The 15,812-nt window shown below is 40.9% G+C and overlaps 1 protein-coding gene and 1 non-coding gene across 2 annotated transcripts in view; one reads left to right on the top strand and one right to left on the bottom strand.

Annotated features, from left to right (window-relative positions):
• Positions 1 to 15,812, top strand: part of PASD1 (PAS domain containing repressor 1) — a 122,926-nt gene that overhangs the window by 12,543 nt on the left and 94,571 nt on the right. The window contains exon 3 of the mRNA XM_073798866.1: positions 6,451 to 6,517. The gene's annotated coding sequence lies outside the window, so the exon portion shown is untranslated. The remainder of the gene's footprint in view (positions 1 to 6,450; positions 6,518 to 15,812) is intronic.
• On the bottom strand, positions 10,398 to 10,503 carry LOC117310539 (U6 spliceosomal RNA). The gene has a single exon (XR_004524679.1). It is a non-coding gene; the product is annotated as a U6 spliceosomal RNA (small nuclear RNA).

Genomic DNA, 15,812 nt, shown 5'->3' with positions numbered 1-15,812 from the left:
GGTTTTCATACTAGCTAAGAGGTCTTTGAACTAACTGCTCGCTCACCAGGGGGTATCTCTGAGCCCATGATATGCCCCTCTTCTCCTGTGTCCCCTCGTAGGGGACTGGGTCCTGACCTGCTCGCTTCTCTTCCCTTCCTACCTGACTTTGTGTGGATATTTGTAGCCTTAGTTGTAGAAGGGTCTTTCTGCCAGTCTCCTGTTTGTTTTCAGTGAGGATTGCTTTTCATGTAGATGTAACTTTGATGTGTTTGTGAAGGGAGGTGAGCTCCAATCCACATCCTCCTACTCCACCATCTTCCTCCTGTCTGATTTCCAGTAGTTTTGCAACCTTGTTAAGCCACTTGAGTAATAATTTTTAAAGTGTGGATTAAAGCAAGTTTTTTTTTTTTTTTGGCTTGCTATACTCTAACTTCAGGTCTCCCATTTGGGGGAATGAACTTGTAAGTCAGTTGCTTCTTCATTGAAAGCAATAAATATATCACTTAGTCTAGGCATAAGTTGTGAAAGCTTCACTGTGCTTCCCAGGCTGGGTCAAGACCACTTTGAAGCATTCCTGGGTACCATGCAGACAGAACTTAGTCAAGGCTGTTTATTCTTTGCCTTCTCTAGTATCGGCTCTGTTTGCTGATCTTCTCAGGAAACCTAGGAGCGAGCTCTGCTGTATAGCATGGACCACACAGCGCTTTGAAATGAGGAAGCTTTAAAGTCACAGGCAAGAGTTTGACTGGGAAGTTGAAGGGTCTGTCTGCAGGAAAGGATTGTACTTTGAGGTGAAGTTCACAAACAAAGTCAATCAACATGAAGAATCTGGAAACTCTCAGTGCGAGCTGTTTCATTTTTCTGTGCATTCCACAGGAAACAAGTGGGAACCTCTTGTGTAAAGTTCCAGCATATGTGGTCACAGAAGGTATTTGAACTGTACTGCACAGGGAGGATATTGCAGCTGTCAGTGAGGGCGTTCGCAGAGCTTCCCTTTAACGTGACTGTGTCTTAACCATCAATTCGGAGAAAAGGAATTGTGCGAGAGTGGAACCGGGAAGAGGGTGTTCGGCGTGGGCGCAGCCAAGAGTCAGCAACAATGAGGGAGATCATTTTAAGTGAGGAGGTCCACAGTTTTTCATTCAGGAAGTGGAAGGTTTCTTTGGCCCCTCTTTCTAAGTTGAGAACTGTGTAGCTAATAAATTGAGAACATTTTTAGTAAAGTGGTATGTATATTTTTTAATCTTTTATGTGATATTGGCACATAATTCATATATAGATCTTAAATTATTTTTGTTTTATATGGGTTTTCATTATTGAATATGGCCCCTTTTAAAGAAAATGTTCAGCAGCTTCTGGGAGACAATTTCCCTGCTTTATTGGGTAAGGCAGCCTAGGGTACACAGAAGAATGGAACAGAATTCAGGAAAACTGGGGAATTACCTTAAGGTAAGGGGGTTAAGATAACTTAGGAGAAACCACTTCAATTTGAAAGGGCTTATTTGTTAGTTGAAAAATAGGGATCAGTTAGACTTGCCCGAGAACAGACTGTATTTACAGAATTTTCAGAGCTCCATTAAAAAGACTGGAAAGAAATCATCTGAAACGGCAGCATGTGCCTCTGAGTGGTAGAATTGTTTGCGTTGAGTCTCCATTCTGTTTTGTAAATTTAACACTCTCAAAAGGAAGAAAACAAAAATCAATTTCTTTAAAAAAAATGAAATCACAAAAGAAACCAGAAACCTGGCTCTTTCCCAGCGTTCTAATAAGAAATGATTATAGAGTTCTACAAAACTGTCGAAGGGCCTTCAAGGTGCTGAAAGGTTTTTGATCTCTTTAGCAAGTATTGTAGGGAATGGCTTTGCTGGAGCTCCCAGCTCCCTCAGCCCCTTTCCTCTGCGGAGGTCGGGCCCCAGGACCTTGGTCTTGAGTGGTGAGTGCCCAGCATGCAGCCAGGAGCACTACAAGTAGGCACTCCCTCGTGGAGCACCTTTTGCGTCTGAGGCTGACAATTGTCCTGCCTCGTATTGGGTAAGCCCTCGGCCTGTGGACTGCCAGCTGCCTGAGTGTTACCAAGAGGAGATGGTTCATTCACTCTTTCACTGTGGATTGTCAGCTGAATAAAGCGGCCCACCACAGCCTGGGGGACAAAAGCTCTCCATTAGGATTACACTGCCAGGTTGGAGAATGGCTCTTTCAACGCTGCAAGGCCTCAAATAGGGGCTGTACTCAGCAGACCACCTTTATGCAAATCCCTCTTCTTTGTCCAAAGGCCCCCGTGACAGAGGCCAGCTAAGCCTTTCTGGGCAGATGGGCTTTGTGCAGGGCTGGGAGGGAGATCACCCAGGTTAGGTGTTTCCAGGAAGAAAAGCAGATAGAACTGGTTTTGTAAAATGCTAGTACTAATAAATTGAATGTGTCTGTTGTTTCCAGTTCTCTCCTGGTTTCTTTCCTGATCCTGGACTTCCTCATAATTTTCCGGGGTGGAGAAGCTGCTTGGTCTGTGCTCCTCGCTTGCTTGGGCTCTCTTCTCTCTCCCGGCTGCCGCTCACTCCCTCTATCCTTCTCATTGAATATTTCCAAGGTCTTATATTCCCCTCCTCAGGTCAGTCCCTTGGGGCACTATAGTGATGAGTCGAATTTCAAATATTCTTTGTGTGCGTCTTATAGAATAAACTAGAAGAGATCGCCAAGTCATGTGCCCAACTATTGTTCTTATCTATTGGTCGAATCGATAATTCTTATCAAATAGAGGGTGGGTTTTCCTACATGTTTCATTGATGCCTAAACAAGCAAGAGAACCCACAGCTGGTGAATTTTCTCTCCAGACTCTTCTGTAACCCAGTTTCCCTCTAGTAAAGGACACCTTTGACCTTGTGACCTTCAGCCTCTTGAGCCCCCGCTGCCCCCAGGCCCATAACGGCAGTATCACATCTGCCTTGTAACCCATTCTTTGTCTCTTCTCATTTTTGTCTGCCTCCTTTATGCCATGTCTGAAATCTGTCCTCTCTCGCAACTTTCTTCTGTTCCTTCAGTAGACCTGCTAAACTCACGGCTTTCTTCAGCCTGTCTGCTTCAGCCCGTGGTATCATCTCTCATAAAGTTGCTTTGATCGTATAGTCCCTTCTCAGAAATTTGCTGTAGTGCCCAACTAGCTTACAAATTAAATTAAAATGTTAACATCTTCAGTTAGAGAACCCAGCCTGTCTGACCACATCAGTTTCCCCATTTGGTTCTTTTACTTTTCAATATTCCACCTTCTCAATTTTTTATTTTCATTTATTTTTGGCTGTGTTGGGTCTTTGTTGCTGCTGGCGGGCTTTCTCTAGTTGCGGCGAGCGGGGGCTACTCTTCGTTGCGGTGCACGGGCTTCTCATTGCAGTGGCTTCTCTTGTTGCGGAGCACGGGCTCTAGGTGCACAGGCTTCAGTAGTTGTGGCTCACGGGCTCCAGAGCGCAGGTTCAGTAGTTGTGGCGCATGGGCTTAGTTGCTCCGCGGCATGTGGGATCCTCCTGCACCAGGGCTCGAGCCCATGTCCCCTGCATTGGCAGGAGGATTCTTAACCACTGCATCACCAGGGAAGTCCCCCCTTCTCAATTTTTAAAGAATTATTTTGACAGTTACGTAGGTCTTTGAAATAATTATTGTTTCTCTGTAGGTCTTCTAGCTTTTTTTTTTTTTTTTTTTTTTTGCGGTACGTGGGCCTCTCACTGTTGTGGCCTCTCCTGTTGTGGAGCACAGGCTCCGGACGCGCAGGCTCAGCGGCCATGGCTCACGGGCCCAGCCGCTCCACGGCATGTGGGATCTTCCCGGACCGGGGCACGAACCCGTGTCCCCTGCATTGGCAGGCGGACTCTCAACCACTGCGCCACCAGGGAAGCCCGGTCTTCTAGCTTTAAGTGCTAACAACAGCAACAAAAACAAGCTGGCACAGTGCCTCGCACATAGTCGATAACTATTTGGGACATGAACAAATAACTAAATCCATGGAAGCACTTGATATTGCTGAAGACACCTCAATTTGTCCAGAAACCAGAAGCATAGGCCTCAATGTCCTGAAAACAGAATTCTTGCTTCCTTGGTAACTTCCTATGGAGTCAAGTAGAGTGAAGCTTAATAAATATGGACCAAGAGTGGCCTAAAATACTCCAGTGTAATATGTAATACTTTCAGGTTCTTGACTCAAATTCAGTATTTCTGTGAGTTTGTATATGTGATTCTTCCTGTTTAGAAAGTTCTGCTATGAAGAGTTCCTGTATAATTTTCTTCAGTTTGTTTCAATAGTTGATTCTCAGATTTTAATCTGAAAATGGACTGGAAACAGAGAAAACTTACCTATTAGATTCCTTTTTTTTTGGCTGCACCACACGGCATGCAGGGTTTTAGTTCCTCGACCAGGGATCGAACCCATGCCCCATGCAGTGGAAGTGCAGAGTCGTAACCACTGGACGACCAGGGAAGTCCCCAGATGCTTAATTAAATGATTCACTAAGATCTCTTTCAGTGGTTCACTTAAAATATACCTTTATGTAACGAGAGATGGCTATCTACATATTGTCATCTCTCCTACATTTTTTCCTACATCTTTTTCTATACCTTAGATTATTCTTTTCCTGAATCTTAGGGTCTCTGGAGAAAGAGAAAACTCTTGTCACAGTCCTCAACGAGCTGAATGCACTTTATTCTTCACAGTTTTGCAGGCTAGGTTCAGACAGCCATGTATTGTAGGGAGGAACTAATCTTATTCCCTGCACTGAGGGGAGAAACTGACAACATGTGACTTTCATACAGGGCCAGATAGGGCAGGTGCCATCAGGACTACAGGAGAGGGGATCAGAAAGTGCTTCTTGGAGAAGGTGCTTTGGAGAATGTGCCTTGAAGGATAGATATGGCTTCAATTAGTAAAGATGTGGAGAAGGGCCTTCTAGGCAGGGAGACTGTCCTGAGCGAAGCCTGGGTGGGTGGATGGAAGAGTGTGTGTGACTGAGTGATGGTGCATACTTCCTGGAATTCAGAAGGCGTAAGCTATGGTGTGGCTGAAGAGGTGAGTTGGGTCATATTGTAGAGGGCCTTGGGTGACAAGCTGAGACAGTTTGACTATGAGGGATGTTTAAAAGCTGCAAAGAGAACACATGTAACCATGATATGATATGCACATTCGCATATTAACAAACATATGGAACCCCTTGTGTTCTCCCTTTAGTAACGTGATCTTATCTGCAATGAGGTGAGATAGAATCAGCCTAGTAAACGAAGCCAAACCCAAACCTACCTAACTAGGTGGGCCCCGGGATCCACATCACTGCTCTTGCTTGCTTCACAGGGGTTTCAGATGACAAATTTTGTCAGAGGCTCTTCCTCTAGGTCAGAGCTGTGCCAAGCCAATAGTTCTGGATGCCAGTCGCCAGTGGAGTAAGCATTGGGTGTGAATGCCACCACAGGCACCCAGTCGGCTTCTTGCAGATGCCCTTTGGCCAATGTGAACTGAGGTCACATGTTGAGAAGCGGCCCCAGTTCCCTTCAGTGGATGCTTCTTGAGCTGCCACTCTGTGCCAGGTGCTGGGGACAAGCAGTCACGAGACCAGATTCTGGCCTTGTGCTCACACTCCAGTGACAAAGGCTCGAACAGTGATCAGACATCCTAGAAAGTAGCAAGTGCCCTGAAAGATAAGTAGACACTGAGCTCTAGAGGGCTGAGGGAAGAGGAATCTGGGGAGAGCATGTGCATGATTCTGGAAAATCTTGAGAAAAATGGTATCTTTTTGGACACATTCATATATCCAGATCCCCAGATCCCTTCAGGCCTCATAGATGCTGTGGAGTATGTTTGGCAAACATCAGAAACAGATTTTTATTTGGAGACCATGCTATTTGGCTTCAGCATTAGTACCATCCAGATAGTACAAGGATTATATGTTTCTCAGAGAAGGTGGAGACACTCCCTGTTTAATGCAAAGAAAATCCATAACACTTGGTAGAAGAAATTTGTGAACATCAACATCACTTCCATATCTAAAAACCATGTAAAGGATTCAAGTAAACTTTTTTTCTAATTACACATAAAGGAGAGTTTGTATAGTGGCAGATCTTACCATCATCTCTAGGCGTGTATCAAGGTGACTGGACAAGTTAGCATGAGAAAGCTTAGTGCCTTCGGTCAAGTAGGCTGCCATTGTGATTGATGGGGAGCTGAAATTAGGGAGAGACTAAAGAAATTTGACTTCGTGGAGAAGCTGGCAGCAGTTTAAGAGCATTCTTGGGTGAGGAGCAATCCCAGTTTCTCCAGCCCATAGCATTGCTATGAGAATCATAGCACTGTGTGCCAAAGTCAGTTCTAACCTGGGAAGTCTTGGTAGTTGAAAACAGGTTCTCTTATCTTTATTTGAAATGTACAGTTACATGATTGTTGACTTCCCTTGTGTGGCTAGAAAGGCTATTTTTGATCTAGAAACATCTCTTTCTTCAAAGGTGAACTGAATAGACTATCCAGTGTCCACAGACAGCACTCACCAGTTTCTTCAATTCTCGTTCTTGGGTAAGAAAATGCCTTTCATCTTTTAGATTTTTGCTTTATACTTACTTTTTATATTGTACTGTGTGTTTGTAATCTAATGGAAGTAAGAGTCCTCTGTGTTTTGAAACTGATTGCCAAGTTGTAAGTGATTGGGGGTAAATCTAAGTAATGAACTGCATTTTAAAATAATAACACCTGAATTAGTCAATAATTCAATAATTCATACAATCAAGATGTGCTCAGTTAAAGCACAGGTCAAGATGTAACACCGTTCGACTAGTCACAATCAACTCTTAACACTGGTGAATTGAATACATGTGAAATTGTGTAGCAAATATTATTTGTGTAAACAAATAATAAAAATATCTGTTTAGAGATGTCATTGATTTTTACCAGCTACAGATTTAAAATGCAAACCGTATCTTATTCTACTTAGACACTCTAAAGGTAGCACTCTACCCATTTCCCTTAGAGAATTATAAAATCAAATGCAGGAAAGAAAAGATGTCTTGGTTTTGGTAAATTGGAGATTTTAGATCAATGATGTGTGTGTGTGTGTGTGTGTGTGTGTGTATGTATACATGCATGTAAACTCAATTGTAGAACAAATGAAAAGAGAACTGAACTTGAATGCAAATTTTTTGCATCTAATATTATATTTATATAGGTGTGTATATGATGATATATTCTCATAAATGAAAAATCAACCTGAAATCAGGGAGCCTGATTCCGCCAGCTCCACTTTTCATTCTCAAGACTGCTTTGGCTATTCGGGATCTTTTGTGTTTCCATACAAATTGTGAAATTTTTTGTTCTACTTCTGTGAAAAATGCCAGTGGTAGTTTGATAGGGATTGCATTGAATCTGTAGATTGCTTTGGGTAATAGAGTCATTTTCACAATGTTGATTCTTCCAATCCAAGAACATGGTATGTCTCTCCATCTATTTGTATCATCTTTAATTTTTTTCTTCAGTGTCTTATAATTTTCTGCATACAGGTCTTTTGTGTCCTTAGGTAGGTTTATTCCTAGATATTTTATTCTTTTTGTTGCAGTGGTAAATGGGAGTGTTTTCTTAATTTCACTTTCAGATTTTTCATCACTAGTGTATAGGAATGCCAGAGATTTCTGTGCATTAATTTTGTATCCTGCTCCTTTACCAAATTCATTGATTAGCTCTAGTAGTTTTCTAGTAGCATCTTTAGGATACTCTATGTATAGTATCATGTCATCTGCAAAAGTGACAGCTTTACTTCTAATTTTCCAATTTGGATTCCTTTAATTTCTTTTTCTTCTCTGATTGCCGTGGCTAAAACTTCCAAAACTATGTTGAATAATAGCAGTGAGAGTGGGCAAGCTTGTCTTGTTCCTGACCTTAGTGGGAATGGTTTCAGTTTTTCACCATTGAGGACGATGTTGGCTGTGGGTTTGTCATATATGGCCTTTATTATGTTGAGGAAAGTTCCCTCTATGCCTACGTTCTGCAGGGTTTTTATCATAAATGGGTGTTGAATTTTGTCAAAAGCTTTCTCTGCATCTATTGAGATGATCATATAGTTTTTCTCCTTCAATTTGTTAATATAATGTATCACGTTGATTCATTCGCATATATTGAAGAATCCTTGGATTCCTGGAATAAACCCCACTTGATCATGCTGTATGATCCTTTTAATGTGCTGTTGGACCTGACTTCAGACTATACTACAAAGCTACAGTAATCAAGACAGTATGGTACTGGCACAAAAACAGAAAGATAGATCAATGGAACAGGATAGAAAGCCCAGAGATAAATCCACGCACATATGGTCACCATATCTTTGATAAAGGAGGCAAGAATATACAGTGGAGAAAAGACAGCCTCTTAAATAAGTGGTGCTGGGAAAACTGGGCAGGTACATGTAAAACTATGAAATTAGAACACTCCCTAACAGCATACACAAAAATAAACTCAAAATGCATTAAAGACCTAAATGTAATGCCAGACACTATCAAACTCTTAGAGGAAAACATAGGCAGAACACTCTATGACATAAATCACAGCAAGATCCTTTATGACCCACCTCCTAGAGAAATGGAAATAAAAACAAAAATAAACAAATGGGGCCTAATGAAACTTAAAAGCTTTTGCACAGCAAAAGAAACCATAAACAAGACCAAAAGACAACCCTCAGAATGGGAGAAAATATTTGCAAATGAAGCAACTGACAAAGGATTAGTCTCCGAAATTTACAAGCAGCTCATGCAGCTCAATAACAAAAAAACAAACAACCCAATCCAAAAATGGGCAGAAGACCTAAATAGACATTTCTCCAAAGAAGATATACAGATTGCCAACAAACACATGAATGAATGGTCAACATCATTAATCATTAGAGAAATGCAAATCAAAACTACAATGAGATATCATCTCACACCGGTCAGAATGGCCATCATCAAAAAATCTACAAACAATAAATGCTGGAGAGGGTGTGGAGAAAAGGGAACCCTCTTGCACTGTTGGTGGGAATGTAAATTGATACAGCCACTATGGAGAACAGTATGGAGGTTCCTTAAAAAACTACAAATAGAACTACCATATGACCCAGCAATCCCACTACTGGGCGTATACCCTGAGAAAACCATAATTCAAAAAGAGTCATGTACCAAAATGTTCATTGCAGCTCTATTTACAATAGCCAGGACATGGAGGCAACCTAAGTGTCTATCATCGGATGAATGGATAAAGAAGATGTGGCACATATATACCATGGAATATTACTCAGCCATAAAATAAACGAAATTGAGTTATTTGTAGTGAGGTGGATGGACCTAGAGTCTGTCATACAGAGTGAAGTAAGTCAGAAAGAGAAAAACAAATACCGTATGCTAACACATATATATGGAATCTAAGGGAAAAAAAAAGGTCATGAAGAACCTAGGGGTAAGACGGGAATAAAGACAGAGACCTACTAGAGAATGGACTTGAGGATATGGGGAGGGGGAAGGGTAAGCTGTGACGAAGCGAGAGAGTGGCATGGACATATATGCACTACCAAACGTAAAACACATAGCTAGTGGGAAGCAGCCGCATAGCACAGGGAGATCAGCTGGGTGCTTTGTGACCACCTGGAGGGGTGGGATAGGGAGGGTGGGAGGGAGGCAGATGCAAGAGGGAAGAGATACGGGAACATATGTATGTGTATAACTGATTCACTTTGTTATAAAGCAGAAAGTAACACACCATTTTAAAGCAATTATACTCCAATAAAGATGTCAAAAAAGAAAATCAACGTACATATTTCCTTTGAACTGTGATGTATAAAATAAAACGTAACATATATTTATTGCAATTAATGTAATATGGTGTTTAGGTACCCTGGGAACTTTGATACTTCTGTAATGAAAATAAATATGAAAAATAAATTTATAAATCTTAGGATGTAACAGTTATACTCAATGTCACCCATTTCTTCCAAAGGGGGCATTTTCCCCAGTATTCAACTGGTGAGTTCCATAAATAATTGCATTTTCAAAAATTGCATGGGACTTAGATGTGTCTCATGCCAAGTTGCTCATTTTATAAAAACATCTCAATAGATACACAAGTTGTCCTTGTGCACCCTTGAAATTCCATACTGGGAATATTTCCTTAGTATAGGAATTCCAATGTGGTGATACACCTGATGGACAGCTTTTACCTTGTTCCTGGCTTCGAAGTTATTTAGACGTCAGAGATTAAGGTCATATTAATTTATGGTTCATACTGTTTGCAAAAAGGAGAACATTACCTTACATAGATAATTCTGAAAGAGAAACATATGTAATGCACAGTCATTGCAATTGCTCTTTTTTATGTTGGAAGAAAGTCTTTCCTGTTTTCTCTTTTTTAAATTTCAGATTTATTGAAGCATAATGAACATGGAAAAAATATGGAATGCTTCACAAATTTGTCCGTCATCCTTGCAAAGTACCATGCTAATCTTCTCTGTATCATTCCAATTTTGGAATATGTGCAGCTGAAGCAAGCACTCCTTGTAACAGTTCTTTAAAAGAGAAGTTTAAGTGAGAGTCCTTTATCCATAGTGCAGGCTATGCTGGGCACTTTTTTGGGAGTACCTGGGACTGAGACCAGTAAACTAGTTAAAAGTGGCCTATGTAGTTACCACATTCATCTTTCCCTGGACCCTTTATAAACTTTGGGGGGCTCCCAGACTAGCATTTTTATCCCAGAGCTCATTAAATATTTATTGTTAGGTTTTCAGATTTTCCTTTGTGTCATTCCTAAGTTAAAATGTCTTTGGCCATCGAAGGTGCTTGAGGATGGGAGATAAATCAAAACAAAGACATGTTCCCAGTGATCCTAAACCTATGAAAAGCCCTGAGATGTCTTGTAATCAAGAAATCTGCTTCACTATATTTAACTCGTCATTTTCCAAACGTACCCAACCAAGGAACACTTCACTTTTACTTTTGCTGCACACCTTTTAACACCGTTTGGTGCTAGTGCTCTGTGGGAGTAATGACCTCTAGGAAAGCCTTGGGTTACTTGTACTAGGCTATTTCATATATGTGAGCAATGGCATCTGGCCTTAGTATTCTGGAAATCCCCAGGAATAAGATTTGCCAGCCCTTTCTGAGCAAGAAGAAGACCAGCAGTTAATCGCAACTCTTAGGAAAACAGACCATGAATGTTTGCATTGATTTAGGCTCTGGCAGGTTTGGAGGTAGCAAAAACTGCTGGGCTAGCTCCAGTCGGTTCAGAAACTGTCTTTCTAGGCTTAGCACTTTTTCTGCTGCTGAGATGAGGACAGAAAACGACCCAACCCCCCAAACCGAGAATGAGATTTGTTGACATGGTCCCCTCTGTTCTTAGATGCTGCTGCTCAGGGATGCGATTCGCCAGAGATCTCTCCCCTCCCCCTCTCCACTTAGTGGTTTTGAGAGGACAGGCTTTGGTAACTGAGTCCATGTCTTTGGAGAGGAGGTTCAGGGGGACCAGCATCACACCTGTGACAAACAAAGAGGATCCCCCTCTTCCAATGAAGCCTGGAAAGTGTGTTGCTTCGGACAAGAGTTAAAGAAGAGAGTTTCAGAATATCAAGAATTACTTGATTTTTTTTTAAAGAATCCTTTGCTGAGCCACAGAACAAATTCAATTCCATGTTTCTGAGAACCCATCTTTTTCCACTGTGGAAAAGTGAGTTTGCCTAAGGTTGGACAAATTAACTTTTTTTTTTAAGGAAACAGTAAAAAGTAATTTTCTCATACTGCAAAATTTTGAAATACTTGGCTTCAAGTTTCAGTGAGTTTTCTTTTCAATGAATATGATTTGCATTCTATTTAATACAGAGTTTTTAAAAGTCAGCGTCTGTTTATGTTGCATATAAGGTAGATCTAATGTGGACAGTTTTATACCAAATGTTTATCTTATGAGCCAGTAAAAGCTCGTAAATAAAAAACTTGAAAGTTTAACATAAGCCTTTTATTTAGTTGTGGTGTATCTTGGTCATTTTTATCAAATCTTTGAATTAGATGAGTGACTAGAATAACCTTTAGTTTCTATAAATTCTAATATAATGTGCAGTAAACTTGTACCCCCACGAGTAATAATGGAAGAGTTTTAAAGTGTTATGCAGATCTATAGAATCCAAGTCAAAGGATAAGTTATTACTCAGCTTTTGTAAGGGGCAGAGGAATTACTATGTAGGAAATCTAAAAGCCCTAGACATTTTAGGGAAGGAGGCATACAGATATCGATGTGAAAGTAACATGGGGATAATCTTGATTCAACTAATTATTTATGTAATCATTTTCAAATTCCAATGCTTTAACCAATATTAAAGCATGATTACTTCATTTATTCATTTATTCACTCATCCAAAAACAATTTTTGGGCCAAAGTGAGGAGGGGAGGTCCAAGGCAGGTGGGCAGGCAAGAAAGAGCTTCTTTATTAGCAACTCACTTTAGGAGCAGGATGGACCCTGGCAGCCTGGAGTCGGCCCCGGAAGTCCCTGCCCGAGGCCCAGCCTATCCCTACAGGCTCCAGACCCGGGGAACCAATTCTGGGGAGCTTGGAATCTGAGTCATGCAGCATGCACCTGCGCAGTTCAGACTCCTGCATGCTGGTCTTCAGGCATCGCGGACCTCTAGGCCTGTGTGGACAGGGGCCACTCACAGCCAACAGCCCATCTTCTTGGGGTCAGCGGTTCCCTACACAGCGAAAAAAAAAAAGAGCTTCTCTTCTCCTGGAATTTTGGAGGCTGTACTTTAGTGCTTTACATTATTTTTATTGTTAGACAACATTATGCACATTGGTTTTCCTCGACGGATTGAAATCGAAGTTCTGTTGAAATACAGTGGATCAAAATAGTTTTTCTTTGATAATGGTTTGCTCTCCTCTCCTCTATCGCAGTTTAGTCTACTTTCTCTGTGGTTCTAAGACTGGCAGCCTGAGCTTTCTAATAGTCAGGGAACCCTGAGCTTCACAGTGGCAGAGTTCAGGGGGTTGCATTTAAGGAAATGTATAGTTACTTTCTCCCAGGTGCACTCTTGCTACCTGTAACATCTGATTCCAGCTTCTGTGTCTCTATTTAGTCCTGTGTTTCCTCTGTGCTCCTTGTCTCTATTCCCTCCTCTCAGCTTCCAGAGCATTTTATATGAATTTAAATCTTGCCGCTTTCGACCTTGTAGTTATCTATTTACAAGTCTGATCTCTCAGCTTCATCTCTTTATACCCCAGAGTCTGCCATAGAGTTCACACTTAGAAAACTTCTATCAAATGTCAGATGAATAAATAGGATTTCACTTACACACAACTCCGCAGGAAAGATGTGTTATCTGATGAGGGGAAACTTATATTTACTTCCAAAATTGTGTCTACTTTTTACATGAGAGCTATCTGGTAAAGAGAACCAGCATATTAGGAGGTAGAATTTTCTCCTGTGGACCTTTTCCCTTTAACATGTTCTCTCTACACTATTTCTTACAGATGAGCTATCTATTATGCTTTTTGAGTTTCTCATTCTTAATTTTTGGTAAATTCCTGGGTTGATTCTTTTAGAGATGAACCAATATTGGAACATGGGGACTAAATGGTGAAAGGGGGGAGAGAAAAATAATAGGGTAGAAGAGAAAAGTGTCCATGACTATGCCTAGAAAGAGAGGCAACGCACAACCAGCTTTGTTAGCTCAATTTTGCACAGTATCAGTGAGTAGCTGAAATGGGGCAGAGTTGTGATGTGTCAAGGGTAGATAAGGACATTTTTCTATTTCAATATCTGACTCTAGGAGACGTCAGGAACTATTCTCAACAATGTGTCCTTGGATCTTGAATGAGTCTAAGAGTCTTAGCCTTAGTTTGATGCCATGGTCCACTTGGATAATGGCAGCAACAAACACTCAGAAGGGCTCTGGGAGATCTCTTAGGTGGGAGAGAGGTGTAGCAGGGAGAGAGGTGTAGCAGGGGCTTGGGACCCATCATCTCCAAGCACTGGAGGAAGGAGAGGTGGGAGGGAATTGATGGAATGCGCTTCAAGATTCTTACCACCTACAAAGCCCAAGTGCTGTTGTGCTTCAGCCTCAATGATGTCTAGAGTCTTGAAGTACACTGGACTGTCACTCTTTGCTATAGACCAGAGATTCTCAAATACTCAAATCTTGTGTCTCACAAATCACTGTCAAGGGACTGGGCTCTCACCAGGATAGAAACCAAACTCCTCTGTTTTTCAGCAAAGGGCATTGATGTGTTTAGACAGTTTGTCAGCATATTTATGATTTTTGGTGAATTTCAAGGACATGATCAATTGCAGAAAGGCTATTGGACGTAAATGTGATTGCTACAGAACTTCAAAGTAATTTGTTGATAGGCTAGGGAACCAGAATTGGGAGAAACATGAGATGTTCGTGCTTATTCCTAGTCAGTGGGAAGCTCACAGATGGAGAATGGAGGGGAGGGTGCGAGGAGAGTAGATGGGAGACGACACGTGACATTTGCAGATGGGTAAAGTGTTGAAAGAGGGCCAGTGCTAAGTCATGGAGAGGCCATATGCTAGTGAGAGAATGCTCAGGCACTGCCACTGACTCTCAGGGTGGCCCTGAGAAAGTTAGCTAACCTCTCTGGACCCCATTTTCCTCATATATAAAATGGGCAAGATAATAATAGGGCCTGGGATGTAGTAAGTGCTTAACAAATGTCACCTAATGTTATTCCTATGTTTAACTTTTCTGAAAAGTCTTCTATCTTCCTACAGTTATAAAGCTAAATTCAGTAAATATGGTTGAATCCGAGCCCTATCCCAAGGGAGGTTATTGCTTAAATACAAGAATAACATAATGAGAATGTTTTCATCTCCAAGGATCTCCTATAGCAAGGGGCCTGAAGACAGCTTGCTAGCAAGTCCCACCCTAGTTTCTTTGTGATTTCAAAGAGGAAGGATAGCAATATACTCTCAGTAATTAAATTGAAAAGTTTGCAGTATTTTTCAGTTTTACGTGTTTTTTTCTTGCTGCTGTTTTTGTTTTTGTGTTTTTTGGAATTCACAGACTGTTTTAACTTGATGAAATCCTTTTTAATAGAGGGGTTATAATTAGTGGTTTAAATGCTTCCCTTTATCGACTATGAACTTTACAAGAGCAGAGACTATGTCACCCTCATCTCTGGATTCCCATGCTTGGTATTGCCAAGCCAGGCATAATGTAGGCACTCTGTGAATGCATTTTGAATAAATGCAGTCCTTTAGCTTTTCAAGTGATGGTGCTTTCCATATGTCCTAGTCCTAAGAGAATTCAGATGAAGTCTAGGGGAAATCAAAAGAAGATATAAAAGAGCTATGACAAAAATATACTGATGCTTTATATTCATTCTCAGCTAGATTTTTAAAATGTCAATTACAAATTTCATGGATTAATAGAAAATCAAGGTTGATATACAGTGCCATAGCTATAAATGTAGGGACCACAAAAAATATTTTTGAGTACAAACTTCCCAGAATAAGTTCTGGAGATCTAATGTACAGCAGTGTGACTACAGTTAATAATGCCGTACTTGAAGTTTGCTAAGAGAGTAGATTTTGTGTTCTCACCGCCCCCCCACACCCCAAAGATAATTATGTGAGGTGATGGATGTGTTAATTAACTTGACTGTGGTAATCATTTCATAGCCTATACATATATAAAATCATCACATTGTACATTTAAATATATACAGTTTTATTTGTCAATTATACCACAGTAAAGAAAAAATAGAAATTTATTTCTGGAAAAATTACAACTCCCCTCCAAACCCCACAGTAGATCACTCTAATTGCGAAGTGAAGTCTAGCCCTGATAATAGAGGTTG

The sequence above is a fragment of the Tursiops truncatus genome, chromosome X (genome assembly GCF_011762595.2).
Source record: "Tursiops truncatus isolate mTurTru1 chromosome X, mTurTru1.mat.Y, whole genome shotgun sequence".
Lineage (NCBI taxonomy): Eukaryota > Metazoa > Chordata > Mammalia > Artiodactyla > Delphinidae > Tursiops > Tursiops truncatus.
This window is presented reverse-complemented; position numbering and strand designations above follow the sequence as displayed.